Genomic DNA, 21,895 nt, shown 5'->3' on the forward strand with positions numbered 1-21,895 from the left:
GGGCAAGCTGTTTGCTGTCTCTAGAAACTGGCTCACCCTGGGAGGGGCAGTCCCTCTAGGGTCAGCCTGGCCCCAGATGTCAAAGCATCTGAAAACAGAAGAATAAAAAGGCATGCTTAGTACAACAGGATTCAATTGAAATGATCTATTGCATTAATTGATGTTTAGATATTAAACCACCTTTGTATCCCTGGATAAATTCCATTTTATCATGACATAGAATCCTTCATGTGTTGGTAATTTGATTTGCAAGTATTGTGTTAAGAATTTCTGTGTCTATATTTATAAAAGATGTCAGTCCATCACTTTGTTTCTTTTTTTTTTTTTTCCTTCTTATGCCTTTGTCTGGTTTAGGGTAAGGATAACCTCACAGAATGAGTTGGGAAGTGTTCCCTCCTCTACAATTTGGGGGTGTGGGAGACACTGTGAAGGACTCGTATCAGTTCTGTCAATGTTTCATAGAATTGATCCGGGAAATCACCTGAGTCTAAGCTTTTCTTTATGGGACGTTTTAAATTAACAGTTCACTCTTCTTTCTTGTTATAGGTCCACTGAGGTTTTCCTGTGCATTCGTGAGTCAATTTCAGTAGTTTGTTTTGTTTAGGAGTTTTGTTTTGTTTTGTTTTCATTCTAAAATAGTTGGAGCCAATTTTTAAATGCATAACTTTAGGGACTTTGTGAATTTAGTAATAGATATAGAGATAGATAGGTAGGATGGGCGGATAGAATGGATGGATGGATAGATAGGTAGATAGATGATAGATAGATAGATGATAGATAGATAGATAGATAGATAGATAGATAGATAGATAGATAGGATGGATGAATGATAGAATGATGGATGGATGATAGATGGATAGATAGATAGATAGATAGATAGGATGGATGAATGATAGAATGATGGATGGATGATAGATGGATGGATAGATAGATAGATAGATAGATAGATAGATAGAATGGATGAATGATAGAATGATGGATGGATGGATAGATGGATAGATAGATAGATAGATAGATAGATAGATAGATAGATAGATAGATAGATAGATTGGATGGATGGATAGATAGGTAGATAGATGATAGATAGATAGATAGATAGATAGATAGATAGATAGATAGATAGATAGAATGGATGAATGATAGAATGATGGATGGATGGATAGATGGATAGATAGATAGATAGATAGATAGATAGATAGATAGATAGATAGAATGGATGAATGATAGAATGATGGATGGATGGATAGATGGATAGATAGATACATAGATAGATAGATAGATAGATAGATAGATAGATAGATAGATAGATAGATAGAATGGATGAATGATAGAATGATGGATGGATGGATAGATGGATAGATAGATAGATAGATAGATAGATAGATAGATAGATAGATAGATAGATAGAATGGATGAATGATAGAATGATGGATGGATGGATAGATGGATAGATAGATAGATAGATAGATAGATAGATAGATAGATAGATAGATAGATAGATAGAATGGATGGATGGATAGATAGGTAGATAGATGATAGATAGATAGATAGATAGATAGATAGATAGATAGATAGATAGATAGAATGGATGAATGATAGAATGATGGATGGATGGATAGATGGATAGATAGACAGATAGATAGATAGATAGATAGATAGATAGATAGATAGATAGATAGATAGAATGGATGAATGATAGAATGATGGATGGATGGATGGATAGATAGATAGATAGATAGATAGATAGATAGATAGATAGGATGGATGAATGATAGAATGATGGATGGATGATAGATGGATAGATAGATAGATAGGATGGATGAATGATAGAATGATGGATGGATGATAGATGGATAGATAGATAGATAGATAGATACATAGATAGATAGACAGACAGACAGACAGACAGGCAGGCAGACACGTATATACATTGAGCTGTATCTAGTTTGTTTGATACTATGTCTCCTGCAGGTAAAACTTAGAGGAAGACGAGGCCAAGGGTAGCACTGAGCTTGTGGGCTCCCTCAGAACAGAAATGCAAGCACTTATTAGGTTATTCCCGTACCCAATTGCTCTTTGTAAAAGTCCCAAATGGTCAACTATTGTCCATTTCAGATGGTTCAACTTTGTGAGTTTCCAAAAAAAAAAAAAGCATCTCAATCTTTATCAGTTTAAAACTGACTTCGTCATCTTTCCCTGCATCCTGGCTGCTCTGTTCTATTTCCTGCCTCAATCCGCTAAGGCAGGCAAACATCGCAGCAAAAACAGTGTCACTTCTGCCACCTTAAACCCTCCGCCTGTTTCACCCCCCTGTCCTAAGTCAGTGTTTACTCAGTGTGGACTCTGACCCTTAGTGTGCCCCTATGTGTGAATCCAGTCCCTCTGCATCCCCACGACGTGATTTTTGTTGAAGTTCACACTTTTTCTCACTTGGGTTATTACCCCTGATCACTCCCTCTTCCCCCTCCTAAATCCTCCTCCTACTCTGCTAAAAAAAAAAAAAAAAAAAAAAAGGATTCTCTTTTCTCTTAATATAAAATGTATGGTTTCTTCTGCTGTAAAGGTCTTTCTGTGACCACAGGACAAAGTCCACATTGACTTGCAATGCCCTGCATTCCTCATGAATGCTTTTTGTGAACCTTCAAAGAGATTTCTTCCTGTGCTGTTTTCTATTCTCTGCATCCCAGTGATGACAAGCTACTTCCAGTGACTGACTCCTTTTTTGTACGGCTCCTCTGCCTGCTGCACTTGAATGCTTGGAACCTTCTTCATCCTTTAGAAATCCAGTGAACACGTGCTCATATTTTAATTCTCACCTGAAATGTCTACAACTGTACGTAAGTCTTTCTTGCCGCAAACTACTAAAATTTACCAGTCTCCATCCCACCCTGTACAGATCCTATTATTAAAAATTACACGTTGTTTATGAAAGAATATGAGCACACGCACACGCGCGCGTGCACACACACACACACTATGCTTATTCCTTTATTATTTTATCAGATGATAAGTTTCTTAAAGGCAGTGACATGCCCTGTTGGCAGCGTTATCTCCACTGTTTATTTTTTGTTTGGGCTCATTTGTGTAAGAGCTGCCATAAAAGTAAGAGAAGACAGATCTACATTGATGACGGTGGCCAGCTGGAAGCATTGTTTAACAAGTAAAAAGCTTCAACAAACAAATATGTTGATTTGGACGTGGGTTTCTCAGGACACAGAGAAAGAAGCAAACAGACAATTAGGCATATGCCGTCAGGAAAGGAAGGAGTGATGAGCGTGAAGACACAGGAATATGTCAGTGACAATCGGTGACTCAGGTTATTTATCACGTTAATTCATAGTTTTCACCAGGAGGAGTGGAGTGGGTCAGGGTTTGAAGAGGATCTGTGTTTATTTTGTTCTTAATATGTTCCAGGTACTTTAGGGTTTTTGTTCATTTACATTTAATACAATTCCTATAGGATGGGTAGATTTTTCTCAGTCTAGCTCTAAGGCATAATAATTAATAATAATTCAGGGATTACTTTATTTCAGTATTTTAAAAAAATTTTTTTAATTGCAGTACAGTCAGTTCCAATGTGCCCATTTCTGGTGCACAGCATGATGTCCCAGCCATGCATATATATATACATATATTCGTTTTCAAATTCTTTTTCATTAAAGGTTATTATGAGATATGGAATATAGTTCCCTGTGCTGGACAGAAAAGGATGACTGTGTTTTTTAAACCTTGTCTTGGTCCTCATTTGTGTTTTAATGAGGCTTCTCAGTCATACAACATCTTAAAGCAGAAATTCTTGAAAAGTTTTAAGTAGCACTTTTTTTTTCATATTCCTAAGTTACGAAAGCTCTGAAACATCATGAGAAAAATCAGAATTCATTCAGATGAGTGACTTTCCCAAAGTCAGTGATTTGATCGGAGGAGAAGCCAAGTGCGTCTCATTGCAGATTCTGCGTGACCTGCCCTGCGTGGCCGGCTTCCCCGTGGCTAAGTGGGCAAGATTTCCTCGTGTGTCACAGAAGGAGGGGATTGGGGGGGGTGAGATTCTGTTGAAGTAACCGTCAAGTGTGAACTTGTCACACGGATTGGGTTCACTTAAGATTAACATCACGTCCATATGGTAGAAGCATTTGCATTGATGTGGAGTTGATGATACTGCTTCTACCAGTGGGTGGGCCTGGAGGAACCCTTCAAAGCTTGGTTAGAGTGGACAGTGGTCCTAACAGCATCTCAGAGCTGCCTTCCCAGGTTCCAGGTCAGGTAAGATTCTCCACCTTCGTTGAGTGGAGAAGTAGGATTTAAGCGTCCTCCTTAGACCGAGAGACGCCCTTCTCTCTGTTCCATACTTTTGTCTCCAAAGGACTTTAGGAAGGTTGCACTGGAGTGGTGCAAATCTCATGACAGTTTGCAAGGTGGAGAGGACACCATCCTTGACGTGGAGACCTGAGTGGTCTGGGTCCTCCCGAGTGATAATTACCACACGTCCTTGAGGCTTTTCAACTCTCTCTCTTGGTTTGACGTCTTCATCTCAAAATCAGTGAGAGTTCATGCCCACTTGATCGATTTCTCAGGATAGCTGTGAAGATTAAATGGGAAGTTACACGTAAGCATCTTGTCAACCAAAATGGGAAATCACCATTAGGTGTTACTTTATCAAATAGCTGAATAGAAGAAAACAAATTTCGCTAAAACCAAAGTCAGTCGCACAGCATGGAAGAAGCTGCAGCTGTAACATTATTATCAGAAAAAGAAGACACGAAATACGTTCTCTAGATTAGATGTAAATCATTTTTTAAACCCCTTAATCCATCCCTATTTTAAATAACTGAGTCATTTTTAAAATGATTGTTCATTGTTGAGACTGTGAAAAATACAAAAAGTTTACATAAGAAAAAAACACCTATATTTAAATGCTAAGGCTACGCACAATTTATACGAGTATGTTTTTCACATCTACGTACTCAATATTCAGCTTTTTTTCTGGTCTTTTGAACATATGTTTATGTGCCTTCAAAATCCTTAATGGATCCATAAAAGTCTTATGATGTATGTTTTATTTCTTTTCTCATGCTTTCTGTTTGATACCAGCCCCCTCTCACCTGAGCGGGCATCGCTGTTGGACAACTCCACGCGGCCTCAGCTCCCTGGTTTCCATCCATCCCAATCTCTCCTCTTCTCCTGGCTCCTCATTATTCACTGGTGAAGAAATGCATTCCTGTTAAGTCCCCAGCTCCTGCCTGGATTCTCTGTTGACTTAAATAGGAGATTAAAACCAGTGGGAAAATGTCTCCACCAACACACACACACACACACACACACACACACACACACCCCTTGTTCAGCCTCAGGTGCCCACTGCCCTCTCCCAGGTGTCCACATGCTTCAGCGGAGGGTCCATTTTGCTCGGTCCCCTTCTTCATCCTTGGACTTGCATTTCCCTTGGATGTGGGAAGACCGGACTTGGGACTCTGGGCATCCAAAGGCAGGAAGGGTACAGCTGTCTCATTTTAGAACCATTCAGGGTAGAAGACAGTGAGACCAACATCCTGCCTGTTTCCAGGACTAGAAACTTGCTTTCTGAGACTCCAGTGTCTTAGCCGACTGCATTTTTTTCCTCCCTCCTTCTTCACCAGGCCTTTGTTTGATGGAAATCGTCTCCAGACTCTGGAGCTAAGTATACTGGTAATCTTTGCATTCTTTGTTGTTGTAACATCACAGTGTTTTTCTATCCCTTTGTTACAGAAACCTGAATCCCGTTGAAGGACCAGGTGACACTTGGAGGGTTAGAGAACTCAGGTTTATCATGCCGGTGGGCCCAGAGGAGTTAACACTCCAAGCTCTGGACCCCATCTGTAGGTTTACGCAGGCTTTCATTAGAGCTTAGATTTTGATTACATTTGTGCTGTATGCAAATGAGGTGTTAGAAATGGACCAATCAAGAGTGAGCTTTTGGCAACCAATGAAATCTTAGGGATAAACGCAAATGAGGTGTTAGAAATGGACCAATCAGGAGTGAGATTTCAGGAACCAGTGGAATTTTAGGAGTAAGTTTCATTTTCCTAGAAGCAAGCCATTTTACAGAAGCACAAAAGCAAGAAGGCAGTGGCCCTGCCTGGGAGGTCTTGCTGGTCCCTGTGTGGGTTTTGCCCCTTCACCTTCACGGGTTGAAATACATTTTGAGAACCCGTGGCTAGCCACATACATTTTACCCTGGAGTCTAAGTCACTTCACGTCTGGAGGAAAAAAAATCTTGACTTTGTCTGAGAGAGAAGGTAAACATATTTGTGCACATATTAATGGCAAAATGAGTAATTTCTTATAATTGTTTTTGCCATGTCACAAGGATACATTAGTATTCTGGGGCTGATATAAAAGTCCCACAGACTGAGTGGCTTTAAGCAAAATAAATTAATTTTCTGACAATTCTACTGGCTAGAAGTCCAAGATCAAGGTGTTTTCCTGAGGCCACGCTTCTTGGCTTGCAGATGGAGATCTTTTCTTGTCTACACAGAGAAGCATGTTCTAATCTACTCTTTTTATAAGGACGCCAGGCGTATTGGACTACAGCCCACCCATATGAACTCAGTTTAACTTAGTTTAATGTAGTAACTTCTTTAAAGACCTTATACCCCCACATTTGGTTACATCCTGAGGTCCTGAGGCTTAAGACTTCAGCCTATAAATTTAGAGGGGACACAGTTTAGCCCATAACAGACAGAATGATCACATATAGAACTACATATGATTACCAAATAGTATTATATTATCTGCTTTAAACCGCCATTAATTTATTTTAAATGTAAATTCATACATCAGACTGTAATTCTTATTAATTCACGTAATATTTAAGCTATGCACGCAAGTGCTGTGGTTGAAGTTCATAGTAACAGAATGACCATTTGTTGCCAAGTCAAAATAAAATAAATCTGTACCAGGAAAAAAAAAAAAGTCTTCTAGTGGGTTTCATAAAAATTGCTTTAAAATTTCCCTCATGTGTTTGAAACGTGGACAGATAAAATACTTTTAAGGAAATGTCTGTAATTTTTGTACTAACAGGCTTCAGTGTTCTGCCTGTTCAGGAAATGCAAGAAAATCTGAAGCAATAGAGTTTCAAAATCAAAGTTATTCTTCCATCATTATCAGCATTGAATGGTCCCTCGCCAACAATGTACCAGGACATTTTAAAAAGCTTTGCAAACAGTAATAAGAAATGAATTCTTTTTATCCCTGCACAAAGAAAATCCACCAAAAGAAGTTTAAATATTCAAACTAATATATATATAACAATCCTGACTTTTACAATAACTCTCTTTATTTCAAGAGCTTATTAAGAACAAATCTATTTGTAGTTTAGGAATAAAGTTCTGGTGTAGGGGGTGGATATAGCTCAGTGGTAGAATATGCACTGAGCATGCATGAGGTCCTGGGTTCAATCCCCAGTGCCTCCATTAAGTAAATAAATAAACCTAATTACCTCCCCCTGCAGAAAAACAAAAACAAAAAAGTTCAGCCAATTTTTCGAATTTGAAAATAAAATATGCCCTTTAAAGGCATGTAAAAGCTTTCCAATATGTGATTTTTTTTAAATTATAGATTCTTTAATATTTATTAGATGAATGACATGTGTCTAATATACCTATATGCAACTATACTGAGCAGATCAGAAATATTTCAAAATACATAAGCATTTATGGTTAAAGGTTAAAATGTATTTCTTTCTGCTAAACTGTGCTTTGCAACACAGGGGTGAAAAGTTGAAATTTATCCTATTTGCAATCAATATAGTCTATTATTCAGTCACAGTATTAATTGCTGTCACTGAAAATTTGAAATATTTAATTTTGTGTATGGCCTGATATGAACAAAATGGGTGTATGTGCTGTTTTCTGTTATGATATCTGCCCCAACCATCTGTGCCTCCTTTTGTTGTGCTGGTTGAGAAGGTTGAAGAAAAGGGAATATTGTAACAGCAAAGCAGAAAACGTTCAAAATGGCACCTTTTTTAATATATTCCACATATGAGTGATATCATGTTGTACTTTTCTTTCTCTTTCTGGCTTACTTCACTTTGAATGACAATCTCCAGGTCCATCCATGTTGCTGCAAATGGCATTAATTTATCCTTTTTAATGGCTGAGTAGTATTCCATTGTGTATGCATATAGCGCAACTTCTTTATCCAGTCATCTGTTGATCTGTGCCCCAGAAATTGACACATTGTAACTGACCATACTTCAATTTACAAAAGGCGTTCATTGAAAGTAGACAGTAAAATTTGACTAAATGCTTTCAAAGAAGAAACGGAGTCATGTTCCCTTACATTTTCCATTACTTACACCTTTGATCAGGTCAGAAAACACATAATATAAATCCAGTGCCTTAACAGAGCTTCCCTTTTGTTTCCTCAGACCAGCTTTCTGCCTTCACCCCTCATTCTTGAACCAGCACATCTTCCTACCCAGTTTCTTCCACATTCACAGCATAATATTCGTAACACCTCCTAATGTATGTTTTCTTTATTGCACCCTTCTCTTCCCTGCTGAAAAAATTTATGACTCCTCTCAATGAATTATTTTTATTAATAAGACCAAACAAAAATTTTAACCTAGGTGTGATCCAAACCCAGGTCTACCTAACCCCAGATTCCTTGATTTTTTTTTAACCCTATGTTTATGTCAGTGTTTCTCAGTTCTAAGTAATGTATGGGAGATTTTTACATGAAACACTGAATTATTGTGAAACCTATTTAAGTCACCTATTGTGATTTAAATTATCTTTATTTTGATGTTACTTGAATATCTAGGATATTAAACTGAGTGTGAATTTCTCATGCCTAGAATTTCTATGCGTCGATAAAACCAAAACAAATTTGTAAAGTAAATGCAAACAAAATGAAAATCATACTAAATCAAAAAAACAAAGATGCTTAAAATCACCATGGCAACCCCCATTTTCCTTAAAATACTAGGAAATGAAATATGATATATTTCAAGGAAAAAGAAGATATGTAAAAAAGTCAATGTAAAAGGGGAAAACTATTATTAAAAGCAAGTGGTTTGACCGTTGGCTTGGGAAAATCAACTAGCAAATTACTTAAAATATTAAGAGCCCAACCAGGGGGCAAGGAAAAGGGAAAGTTTGAAAAATGAATGGGTTTCACCATAGATCAGAAATGACTAGTTTGAATAATTACCATAAGAAGAAAATGCCATACATAATGGAAACAAATATTGTAATTGAACTGGATGTTAACTTTGTTTTTTAGGATTTTTTAAGGGAGGATGTAATTAGGTTTGTTTATTTATTTAATGGAAGTACCGGGGGTTGAACCCAGTACCGCTTGAGCTCTACCCTCCTCGCTCCTGGATGTTAACTTGAAATGCATCAGCTTTTGTGGAGAGAAATATTTTAAAGGAATAATGTACTTAAGGGATCATCTGCATAAATGTTTCCTATTTCTATGCATGTTTACAGCTGGAAAACAAAATGCAAACACTCAATTCTCCCAAAATTAATCTACAAATTCAATTCAATAGCAGTGAAGATTTCAACAGGATTTTTGATAAAAGATGCAAACTGATTCTAAATTGATAGAGAAGATTATATATGAAACATAACATATACATTCATATAGGTAAAATGAGTGTGGGTAAAATATAAATTAATAGAGAAACATAGATTAGTTACATAGTACATAAATATAGGACCTCCAAGATAGGGAAAATTATTCTGAAATCGAAAAAGGAAAGCCTTAATGAAAAACAATTAGTGATTTAGCTAAATTAAGAAATTCATGTAACAAATGACTTCACAAATCCAAAACAAGTGAAACATTTTGAGATCTACATTTAAAATATACAATAGGTGTTAAATATTTAGTGATAAATATTCAGATTATATAAATGATTTCTATAAACTAATATCAAAGACGGAGCTACAAAATATGGGATATGAATACATAGAAAACCATGTATTAAGAAGTTTATAAATAGAATTAATATTAATACGGTTTAATTTTAATGGAAAATTATCTCAACCACTCTTGAAACCGAAGACAAAGAAATCCGACCGACAATGAAATGAAACGTTATTTTCCATTGATAAAAACAGGACAACTTAAAGTTTGATAATAAGTTTTGATTTATGCAATAGTAAATTGCCTCTCTGAAGAGCCATTTGGAATGAGAGTATAGATGAGTTTGCCCCACAATTGAATTTCTAGCTATCCATCCTACAGAAAGTCACACGACCATGCAGAGAAACAGAAACAGGAACATCCACTGAAGAGTTCCAATAGCAAAGAAGGTAACTTACAAAAAGTGAATGGCGTCAGAAATCCAAAATAGTTTGGAATATATTCCCACAGTTGAAAAAAAAAAAAGATACCTTGATCCTTGATCCATATAACTCTGGATAACGCATCAAGATACATCACGAAACAAAACGAATAATACAACACAAGCTATAAGACATGATTTTAAAAAACCCTTAAACACAATGCCATGTGCTTCGCACAAGTACGCGTATGTATAGAAATAGGGCTGAAAATATCGCTTGATTGATTTGTATGATCAAACTCAGAGCATAGACATGAGGCTGGAAGCCCAAAAAGATTTCATCATCTTCTATTGCGAGTTTTATGTTTGCTTTGCGGTGTTTTTTTCTTTTGTTTCTGCTTTATGTCCTTAAAAAGTAATTTAAAAATGAACGTTTGTAACCTGGATTTAACTTCACACACTGCATGGGGCTGAAACCAAACTTAGCTCCTCTATTGTTGTATTCTTAGTATTGCCTCCAGTTTAAGTAAGATTCCCTGGCTTGGGAATATACCGAGGAGGCGACACAGAAGTATACCGTTGGCGACACACCTACCTGGTTAGGGCAGGCAGACTGGCCCCGTGAAGTGAGCTTGACCAGAGATGGGAGCAAAGGATGCCAGACACACAGCCTTGTCAGGGACAGGGTTTCCCACTGCCCCTGGCTGGTACCAGCACCGCTTCCTCCCCCAGGCTGCACAAGGAAGCCGGGGTTGCGTCCTGTCTGTGTGTCGTGGACACAGAAAACCCTTGCTCCACGCTCCCTATGAGATGCTGCAGGGTTGGTACTTCGTCAGTGATCGGCGATGGCTGGCCAAGCTTTTCTCCTGAACTCCCACCCAGGAACCTTGAGCTCCAGCAGCCAGGCGCCTGCTCGCAGATCCCATCCAGAGCATCCTTCTGTCCGCTTTCTTTCAAACACAAGCAACTTGTCCACATTGTTTTACGTAAATAGTAACACAACGAAAAGTATATCCTTCTTAATAACTAAATTATAACAGGACTAAAATTAAAGTTTGAAAAACAAAGGGGACACATTTGAATACGAATGAAATGCCCTGATAACTCAAAGACGATTTTGATAGAGTCACACCACGTAGGTTTATTGGCCAAATTAATCAACCTTGAAAAGATACTGACTGGCCTCAAATATATATATATAAATTAAAAATAGTTCTTAGAAAAATGTCATTAATTTCTTCCACTTTTGCATGTATTTTTCCTTCTTGTGCTTTTTGGAAATTTTACGATGTTTTGCATTTCCAGAGCACTTGACAGGTGCTTATGAGGGATGGAACTTTGTTTATAGATGCTTTCTAGTGTTAGAGAAGACAATTATCTGGTTCTGTGTTTAATGGAGCCCATGGTTAGTTTGGGACAGAAAGATTATATAATTAGTATTCTCTGTTCTTATCATCTGGACAGTCCACTATATTTTTATATAAATATAAAGTATGTTTATATATACATATATAAAATCCAGATCACCTGTATAACTTGGAAAAATTAAAGAAAAAATCCAATTTGTTATAAACTGCATTGTTTTGGTAAAAGCACTGTAATTGACTGAGAGCATATGTTTGTTTCAAATACACATATTGGATGTGTTATGCAAATAAAAATAATCATCTAATCAAATGTCACTGTGGAATAGGATATGTATGTCTGCAAAAGAAAATTATGAAGCAAAAGCAAACAAATAGAGAAATATTCTTGACCAATTCTGAATTCCCAAATTCTTCTGTTGAATGTTTACGACTATGACTGACATGTTAATTTCCGAATGCGTTAGCCAAATTATCTAAGGTGCGAAAATTTGTATTATGCAAAATTTGTCATATAATTATGCTACCTTTGTAAAAGTCAAAATAATTCTTCGACTCAGCCATCACACTTCATTGAATCTAGCAATGATAATGATAAAGTGAAGTTACTGCACGCCGTAAGATCTTAACCCATTACCTCTTACAGGCATTGGCAGAATCAAGAATGATATATTCAAAGGTTTTAAAAGTTTTCCACTTACTGAAACATCAGAGTGAATACAAAGCCAAAATCAATTTTTGCTTCTAAATGTAAAAAAAAAAGTCATAGAACAGTATGATACAAATCTTAGAATCAGAACGTTAAACAATGTTCTTCATGTAACAGAAAATTTGCTGACTGTACAAAGTAACGTTTCATAGTGCGTTGAACTCTGATGGTAAAATGCGTAATTGAGTGTCCCCAGGGGACAGCTGGGACACACCACCTTGCGTCCTGGGGTTCAAATTTCTAACATTAACCTTAACTGTGAAGCTTGGGCTGTGGCACTGGAGCAATCACAGCTGTTAGGATCCAGGCAGCTTGAATTTAACGTTGAGTTGTGCCTCGAGGCAAGGTATGCAAGAATTTCCAAGTAGGATCTGATTGTCAAGCAAAGCCGTTTCCTCCCGCAGGGAATTCTGAAGCTCGGATTTTTCCAGGATCCCCATGAGTTCTTTCCAAGGAATGTCACGGTATCTTGAAGCCACACCACAATGTCCAGGAGAACTTTGTTGCATTTTTGTGAATCTAGTTTCTAAATAATATTAGATCGATTTGTAGGACTCTATAATTGATGGAAATGCTTATGCTTCGTTCTTTTTTTTTTTTCTGTTCTCTTTTAACTTTGTCGTTCTCATTGTCTTTTTTTTCTTTCAACTTTAAGCTTTTTAATAGTACATGGTCTCATTCGTGGTTTGGGAAATTAATACTTCACTGACCTCTGCTTTATGATGAAGACGGAAGATCTAAGAAATCTAGATTCGCTTGACGACTTCTTGTCTTAAATGTTAAAAACATATGCAGGCCTGCATGTAAAAGAGCTAATTTAGTTAATCCAATCAACTTCATAATGCAAGCCCGACTATCATTAATGCCATTTCCTCCCATTTGTTTAATGGATTATCTAATTGGTTTAATATAAAAAAATACAAAAGCATCACAGTCAGATGTTGGAGGATTTTTATGGAGAACGTGGGACAGAAAACAAACAACCCAGACTTCCACAACGACAACGCTGGGGCAGGATGCGACTCGTAAACTTTAACTAAATGTAATTTCGACAGAACCAAGTGACGCCATGTAAATATCTGGTTTCTTTCCGAGTTACCACGTGGTCCCCATACGTGGGCGCATCTTAAACTCATCTTCACCCAACGCACAGGAATTTAAGGAAATCCAGCCCCAGATTATGTGACAAGACACTGTCACACCGGATGCCTTTGCCCCATGTCTCTCCTTCCTTTGATCCGTCACCAAATTACTGCTCCATTTTGCACACTCGACTCTTGGGAAAAATGCCCCGCACACACGTGTCCATGCTGCTGGACAGTCCCCTCCACCCTCTTCCTTCCTCCTTTTTCTCCCCTTCTCTTCCCTAATTCTTTGATTTTGAACATGAAAATAGTTACCAATGCAGGTTACATTTTAAGCTTTCCAAGAATAAACATCATAAGCAGAAAGGGAGAAAAAAAAACACGTTTCTATATTCTGACAAAGCAGAGATAACGTCTCTTGCATCTTTGGAGCTGAAATGCAATCTGTTGTTTTGTTTCACTTTGGTTCGTGGGGGGAAGAAAAAGAAGGCAGGTAGGAGACTTTCTGGGTCTTTATACTATGTCTTCCGTCTCACCTATGGTTTAAACATAACCATTGCAAAAAGCGTGCGACTCTGATCTTTTCTTTGAAATTGTTTGTTCAAACAGGAATTCTTGGTCTTCAACAAAACAACTCTGCACAACTTAATTTTGCTCTTATTTATAATCCTACCTACATATATTTTGTAGCTTTTCTTTCCCTATAATCTCAGTTTTTCCTAGACCACAATTTATTTTTAAGTTAGTTTTTGCATTTTGTATTTGATTTTAGTTTCCTAATGGACACCTTATGTACTTCACAAATAATTATCGATCTGTATTTTTTGAATACTCTGAAGACTTATTCAGGGTTTGCAATGTGGGAAAACAACAGAATTATGTCTTCCCCTCATTTCATACCATAAGATCGTCTGAAATTTTGGTTCTACAGTGTTTGTGTTCGTGTCAGTCATTTGTACAGCACGTTTCTTTCACTTTACTTTTATTTACAACAACAAAAAAATGAAAGGCGAGAAAATTGCACAATATTTGCTAAACTTACATAGAAGCAATATATTACATCTTCGCCCTATGATCTATTTTTCATTTTGTTCTCATTCCATAAGCCTTTTGCTTCCTTCAGACCTCACTGCTTCTCCCAGGCTAACAAACAGGATTTTGTACGGGGCCCTGAGACCTCAGGCTCTCTTAATTAGCAGCTGCTTGTGGAAGAAACTCAGAACAGACAGAACAGAAGAGGGGAAACCCTGGTTGAGTCTGATGGATGAAATAGAATTTTAAGTAATGAAAGCACATTGAAGGACATAATTTAATAGACTTAAAAAACGAAACGTTATACCCAGGAGCAAAACTTTTCTTCTGCATGTAACAACCATAAAATATTTGTGCTTGAATTCCCTCTGGAAGCAGATCTTGAACCTCAAGGAATTTTTTTCCCTAATTAATCATCATGATATTTAAATTTGTAAATTTATGCATACAATTTTAGGAGATATATAAACCTACATTTCTTTCTTTCTTTCTTTCTTTTGGTTAAAAGAATCTTGCATTTTCATATCTTCCTTTGCACAAAGAAGGAGATATCATGATGCTGTCTTGATTTGAAATAATGGATCTGTATGACTATTGTCACATTAACTGTGATAGACGGAATGAACAGCTCCAGAAACATCTATTCTTTTGGACCACTGAGTGGAATAATATTAAAGTATCTGGCTTTTTATTGGCCTTTGATTCCACAGAAAGTAATCCTTATCTGCAGACTGGTACATATGGAGTTTATACCCTGGGGATAGTCCATGGCCAAGCCAGGTGAACACTTCTGCTCGTATAAAACACGGCTAGTGTTCTGGAATTGTCGTCCTTTCTTCATCATTTGATTCTAAATTACCTAAACATCTTTTGAAGGAGCCGAAGGCCACCACAACGTTAAAAAATAGACCCTGTATGCAATTTTAAATGCAAATCATAAAGAAGCCCCAAGACACGTGAGCCCACGACGCCTACACACTTGCAATTTTGTGCACAAGTTTTTGTCCTATGCTGTGGCACTTTTTAAATGACAGTATTTTTATAAAGAAGATTCAAGTCAGCTGAGCATGAGGACAAACAAATGACCAGATAGGTCTCCGGTTTCCAGACTCCGAGAACATCTCCGTGTTGTGCAGCCTTGGAGTCAAAGCCCCGTTATGCTTTTAAAATGTTTACTTCTGGTCTTTGTGTACAAGTTATTTCTTTCTGGGTGTGAAAAGGGTAAAATTCAGGTGTTCTGGAGATGGAAAGGCTTTCTTAATATCCCTCATCTCCGTAAGTTTTCACAAAAAAGGACCCTGAAAACGAATATATGTATGTTTCTGCGAGCCTGGGACGTGGTGCTGTGCAACAGAAATTGAGACATTGTGACTGACTGCACGTCAATTAAAAGAAAAAATAAAAGGAAACTGTAAGCAAATCACTTTGTGATTCCGTTGCCTATACAGTGCGTAACATCTAACGCACTGTTTTTCATTACGTAACAAAAGGTCAGTTGAGATACACTTTTCAAAGAGAATTCTTTTGAAGAATCACAGCCAGCCACATCTGTACTCACATACAATCTAAAATTTACTTCCCCACGTATTTCCCTTTGGAGACCAGCAGCAAGAGAATGGTTTGAACAATTCAGGTTGACCCCCTGTATAGCTAATTTTATGGAAATGAGTTTTGATTTCTTGCCGGCGCCTTATAGTCATGATTTTTAACATAAATCACCCGATAAAAACACGCTTACATAAGTAGTAAGTATGCATGGCAATTATAAGCTATTTTATGTAATATAAATCATTATGAATTATTAACCCTCCCCCTTTGGGAGGACTGTATGCTAAAGAAGTACTGTTGAATTTCTGTCACTCACAATACAAATAACATCACCAAATGAGGTCACCTTTTACCCATTGTTTGCTTAGGAGTTTGGAAACAAATGAACTCCCTATGTTTAGCTAGTTTTTCAGATCAGCGTGTTACAGATTTTGAGTTTAGACCTCATTGATAAACTTCCCGAGCCTTTTTAAGTCATTCTCAGCGCTCAGTAGAGAAAGAGGAAATGACCGATTTCTTGATAAAAAATTATGTTATCACACACACGTGTATGTACCGGATGTGTATCAACATGCTTAAAAATGTTCACGGATTTGACTCAATAATTTAATGCCTGAGAACCCACCTAAAGGCATAATCAAATATGTACATGATGATTTATGAGTTCAGGATGTATTAGATGTTATTTAAAGAGGTTAAAATTATAAAGTAAAATCAAAATCCAATTAGGAGAATTGTTCATTCAATTCTGTGCTAACAGTGTAAAATATGTCATCATTATACATTTAAGGAGAAGGAGAAATTCTGATACTGTGAGGCTGACTGAACAAAGCAGAATAGAGATATAAAATTATAATGCAAGATGTTTTCAACTTCATGAGAACCGTGTATATTTTAAAGGAAAGAAAAACTGAAAATCTCTATATCAAAATGTCCCCAGAAATTCTCTGAAGTGAAGGGCTTTTGGATAACATCGCTGGCTTATTAAATGCTTCCTTATCTTCCAAATTTTCTAAAATAAATGTGCAATACCTTTCATCACAGTACATTAAAAAAAACAGTATATTAAAATGATCATTTTGCAAGCGCCCAAGAAAAAGAAGATTATGTGGAGTGTCTAGAAGGAAGATGCTTTTCTGTTTTTATTTACAAGTGTCCTTCCAGTCAGCACAGACTGAAAGAATAAAAACAAAACATTTGACAATTGTCTCGTGCATTAAATGATTACACTCCTACAGAGAGGTAGAGGTAGAACATTTATTTATGAATTTTGACTACATTGTACAAAATGCCCACTTGCTAAAACCTTTCCTGGGCGCCGTACAAAAAAGTTCAAAACAGAAAGATCCATCATCATCAGGAAAATTACCAAGAAGACAAGACCTAGGATTTCCACGTTACCATTTGGGCAGCTGATCAGAGGGGGCAAATAGAGCTCAAATATCATGGTTTTGGATGGGAGATTAAAAGTGATTTTTGTGATGTCAGTAACAACAGAAAGAATGAGAATGTCTTGCCTTGGTTGCCCGCAACTACAGAAAGGTGCTTTCCTGCATACAAACTGATTTTTTTTTTAAGTTAAGCAGATATGAAGCATTTTGATAGGTTTTATCTTATAACCCAAAGCTCCCTCTAGGTTACTGGGTTTTGTTCCTGTATCCAAGTCGAGAAAGCTTCTCTCAACACAGAGGATGCTACACAAAAGAATATGTGGAAAACGAAGCAATATAATACACCGCAACTTATACTGGAACCTTGATGGCTGAAAATAACAAACAAACAAAAAACTGACGTTTCCTATAATTTAAAGGAGTCCAGGACACTCACAGAAATTCAAAAACGTTTTGAAAATGAAGTCTTCTCTTCAGTTTCTGTTTCCACGTATTCTCTAAAAAAAAATAACCAAAGATGGAAATACAATAAAAATACACAGCCTCCTCATTGAAATTACATAGTCAGCGGTGTCAGCAAGATACTGAAGGAGGAAGCTTAGTTTTTTAGAGTTGGCATGTTTCTAAAATGTGGTTTAGAAAGAAAGGCGTTTAATTTAATTCAGGAGTTTAGAAAAAAAATCTCACGTGGAAATTTCCACTGATGTCTTTGAAAGATATGTCATCTTCAGCTTGAAGCAAAATTTATTTGAGATACTTTATATGTAAAAATATTTGATATGTTTAGAATATTTTTAAATATATACATTTGTCTGTAGTTAATTTTACTTGTATAATAGTTAATTTTACTTGTATAAGTTGTATATATGCGCATATATATTTGTATTCATTTCTGAATGAATCTAAATATAAATATTTCTATATGCAAATGCATATACATCTACCTAGATTTCAAAAAAACTTTTTAATGTATTCCTTTTCATATTCTTTTTCATTATAGGCCATTACAATGTATTGAAAACAGTTCCCTGAAGTATGTAGGACCTTTTCGTTTATCTTTTTTATATATAGCAAATTAGTATTTACAAATCCCAAATTCCTAATTTATCCCTCCCCATCTCGTTTCTCCTCTTTCAACCCTAAGTTTTCTAGGTCTGTGGGGCTGTCTCTGTTTTGTAAATAAGTTCTCTTGTGTCCTTCAAAACATTTTTCTTAATTAAAATATTCTAAGCCGTAGAGTTTAATAATTAGGAATAAATAAAAATGGTTTCTCCCACAAAAGGTTGCCATTTCCCTGCTAACAATGCCTTCTTCAATTTTCTCTAAATCTTGCTAGGAAAAATTAGTGCTATGAGCTAAGTGTTCTGAAACTTGGCTTGTAACGTTACACAGACTTCGATGTTACTCTAGAAAATCAGCTGAAGCTATAATGAGCCCGAATCCGCCTGTTATTTTTGACTAATGACACTTTTTGGAGCAAATAAATAAAGCCCCAAAGCAATTCTTGGAGTAGACACAGTCACCCATTAAATTATTTTAAGAGGAAACCAGTCAATGTGGCTATCGACTATTCGCGTGAAATTTCCCGTAGTTTTCATCACGAGAAAGTTGCCTATTTCAAACCTTTACTTCAAGACCAGAGGTTTCATTAACTTCTCGTTTTCCCTCAGTAAGTTGGAAAGCAGGAAACAGAATTGACTACGGCTCCCTGAGCAGTGAGGGTATGTGAAAATGTAGACATTAAGAAAGCACTATTCAAATTGGTAATATAATTCCTATTTGTGATTTTGTAAGTTTATCACACAGAAATAGACAAAAGGGTGGGTCGAAATCTGCATCCTGTTGGTAACGCATGATGCCGGGCAGCACCAAGATTACACCATAATTCTCTTGAATTAAATTGCCATCTGATTTTGTTGCATGACACCCTCAGCTCCTGTAACTTAACTACAGGTGACAAATTTTGTGCTCAGTCTGTTTCATTCTAAAAAAACAATATACAGCCAAGTGATTACGCAGGACATTTTCATCTAAACTGCTCTCTCTCTCTGTGCCATCTCTCAGGACTACCTACCTCCTTTCCTACTCCGTATGTCTGAAATCATTTTAGAAATTGTCTTCCGGGCAATAAGAATAAAAAAAAAAAAAAAAGGAAAGAAGGTCCCTGAGCTGCAGTGTTTAACATATAAATATGCCATTTATAAGCAACAGAGTTTTGCACTATGAAATTTCAAGGTGGGTAATGGTTGATGAGAAGCGAGAAACATTAAAGCTGAGAGACTCAAATGCTTTGAGGGACATTGTATTCCGGAATGTTCTGCCTCAGAGAACACTGTTTCTGAAAAATTACTTTCAAGGAAAGGGGCTATTTTGGCTGCGTGTGACATGATGGCATTTCCAGTACGGATATCCAGGGGGGGTCCTCTGTAATGTCAGAGAGACGGAAGCAAGGTTCCGTGAATCTCTCAGAAGACTGAAGAATGTGTGTATCCGGCCAAATTATATGTACGAATATGACCAAATACTTGGAAATCGTCTAACGCCCTGAGAAAAATAATAGTTTTCTGAGAGCAAAGAATTTCAACACAGGGTATACCAGACGAAGGAAATGTAGGACACAGTTAATCTACTGAATTTGAATTTAAACTACGCTGCAAACCAAATTTTATAGGTAAAACCTTCTTTATTTGTGTTTCCATTAAAAAATAAAAATCGCATTTGATTTTCAGAATGTGGATAAATCATCATGCGATAGTAATGATCTTGTTAAATGACTAATTAAACAACCTCCTTCAAATGTCTTCAAGTTTTTATTGGTTTTTGTTGTTGGTGGTGGTGGTGTTTTTTTGGTTTGGAAATGATTTTTTGGATCGAACACAAAAAACATAGGCAGCTAAAACAACAATAAACGAATGAGAGCACCTCACACCAAAAAGTTTCTGCACAGCAAAGAAACAGGAAAAGGCAACCTATGGAATGGGAGAAGATATTTGCAAAAAATATATATCCAATAAAGGGTTAACAAAATCCAAAATATATAAGCAACTCATAAAACCCCATGGCAATAAACCAAATTCCTCAATTAAAATTGAGCAAAGGACCTGAATTGATGTTTCGACATCTTTTGAGAGAAGATGTGCAAATGGTAGACGGGTACATGGAAACGTTCTGAACGTCACTAACCATCATGGAAATGCAAGTCAAAACCGCGATCCCCTCACACCTGCTAGAATGGCTGAAACCAAAAAGGCAAGGGGATAAGAGGCGCCCGTGAGAATGTGGAGAAAGGAAATGTTTGTGCGCCGTTGGAAGGAATGGAAATTGGTACAGTCGCTATGGAAAACAGTCTGATGGTTCTCCAAAAAATCAAAAACAGAATTACCATACCATCCAGCAATTCTGGGTATTGATCCAAAGGAAATAAAACAGCTCATTCTAAGAAATGACTCCACTCTGATGTTCATGGCAGCGTCATCTACAATGGTCGAGGCGTGGAAACAAACCAACTGTCCATCAAGAAATGAATGGATATACAAAATGTGTACACATACACATACACAACGGACCACCATCCAGCCCTATAAGTGAAGGAAAGTCTGCCATTTGTAGGAACATGAATGAAACGGCAAAGTGTTACACGAAGCAAAACACACTGCACAGATAAAGGCAAATGCTGCATGAGACTGCATGTATGTGGAATCTAAAAAAAAGAGAGTCAAACTCAGAAAGAAAAGGTAGAAAGGTGGTTGATAGGAGCTAAGTTTGGGGAAAATGGGGAGATGTCGGTCACAGGGTACCAACTTCAGCCAAAAGATGAACAAGTTCTGGGGAATCTAACGCAGCACATGGTTAATTATGGCTAAAAATATTGTTATTGTATATTTGAAATTAGACCAAGAAAACAGATCTTACGTGTTGTCACCAAAAATGAAAAAAAAAATTTAAAGGTAATTATATGAGGTCATGAATGTGTTAATTAATTTGACCGTGGTAATCATTTCAACATGTACATGTGTGTCAAATCATCATGTTGTATATCTTAAATATGTTTTAATCCTGTCAATCATACTTCAATAAAGCTGGAAAAAATTATATCAAATATACAAAGGGGTACGCACAACTCCGCTCTTGATTCCAGTGTGTGTGTTTTCCCCACCGCCATGCAATTCTCTGGCGGCCCTACAATTCAGCTCCATTTCGACACTTCCTACCTGGGACAGCATCAGATCCCACAGGTTGAGGGCTCAGTCCCACAAGACTGTCCCCCACATCCAATGACAATTGCAAGTCCACTTGGATCGGTTCCCCAGTATCAGGTTCATTATTCTCAATTTAAGTACATTCTACTCTGTTGGCAATTTACTCAATTTTCTTTTCTTAAGGCTAACAGCCACTGTTGGAGCAGGCAGGTGGCTAGAAGTGAGCGGAGAAAGGGGGACGCAGGCCACATGGCAGGAAGTGGGCAGAAAGGAGAGGGGAATGCAGGAAAC

This window comes from Vicugna pacos, chromosome 36 (assembly GCF_048564905.1).
Source record: "Vicugna pacos chromosome 36, VicPac4, whole genome shotgun sequence".
Taxonomy (NCBI): Eukaryota; Metazoa; Chordata; class Mammalia; order Artiodactyla; family Camelidae; genus Vicugna; species Vicugna pacos.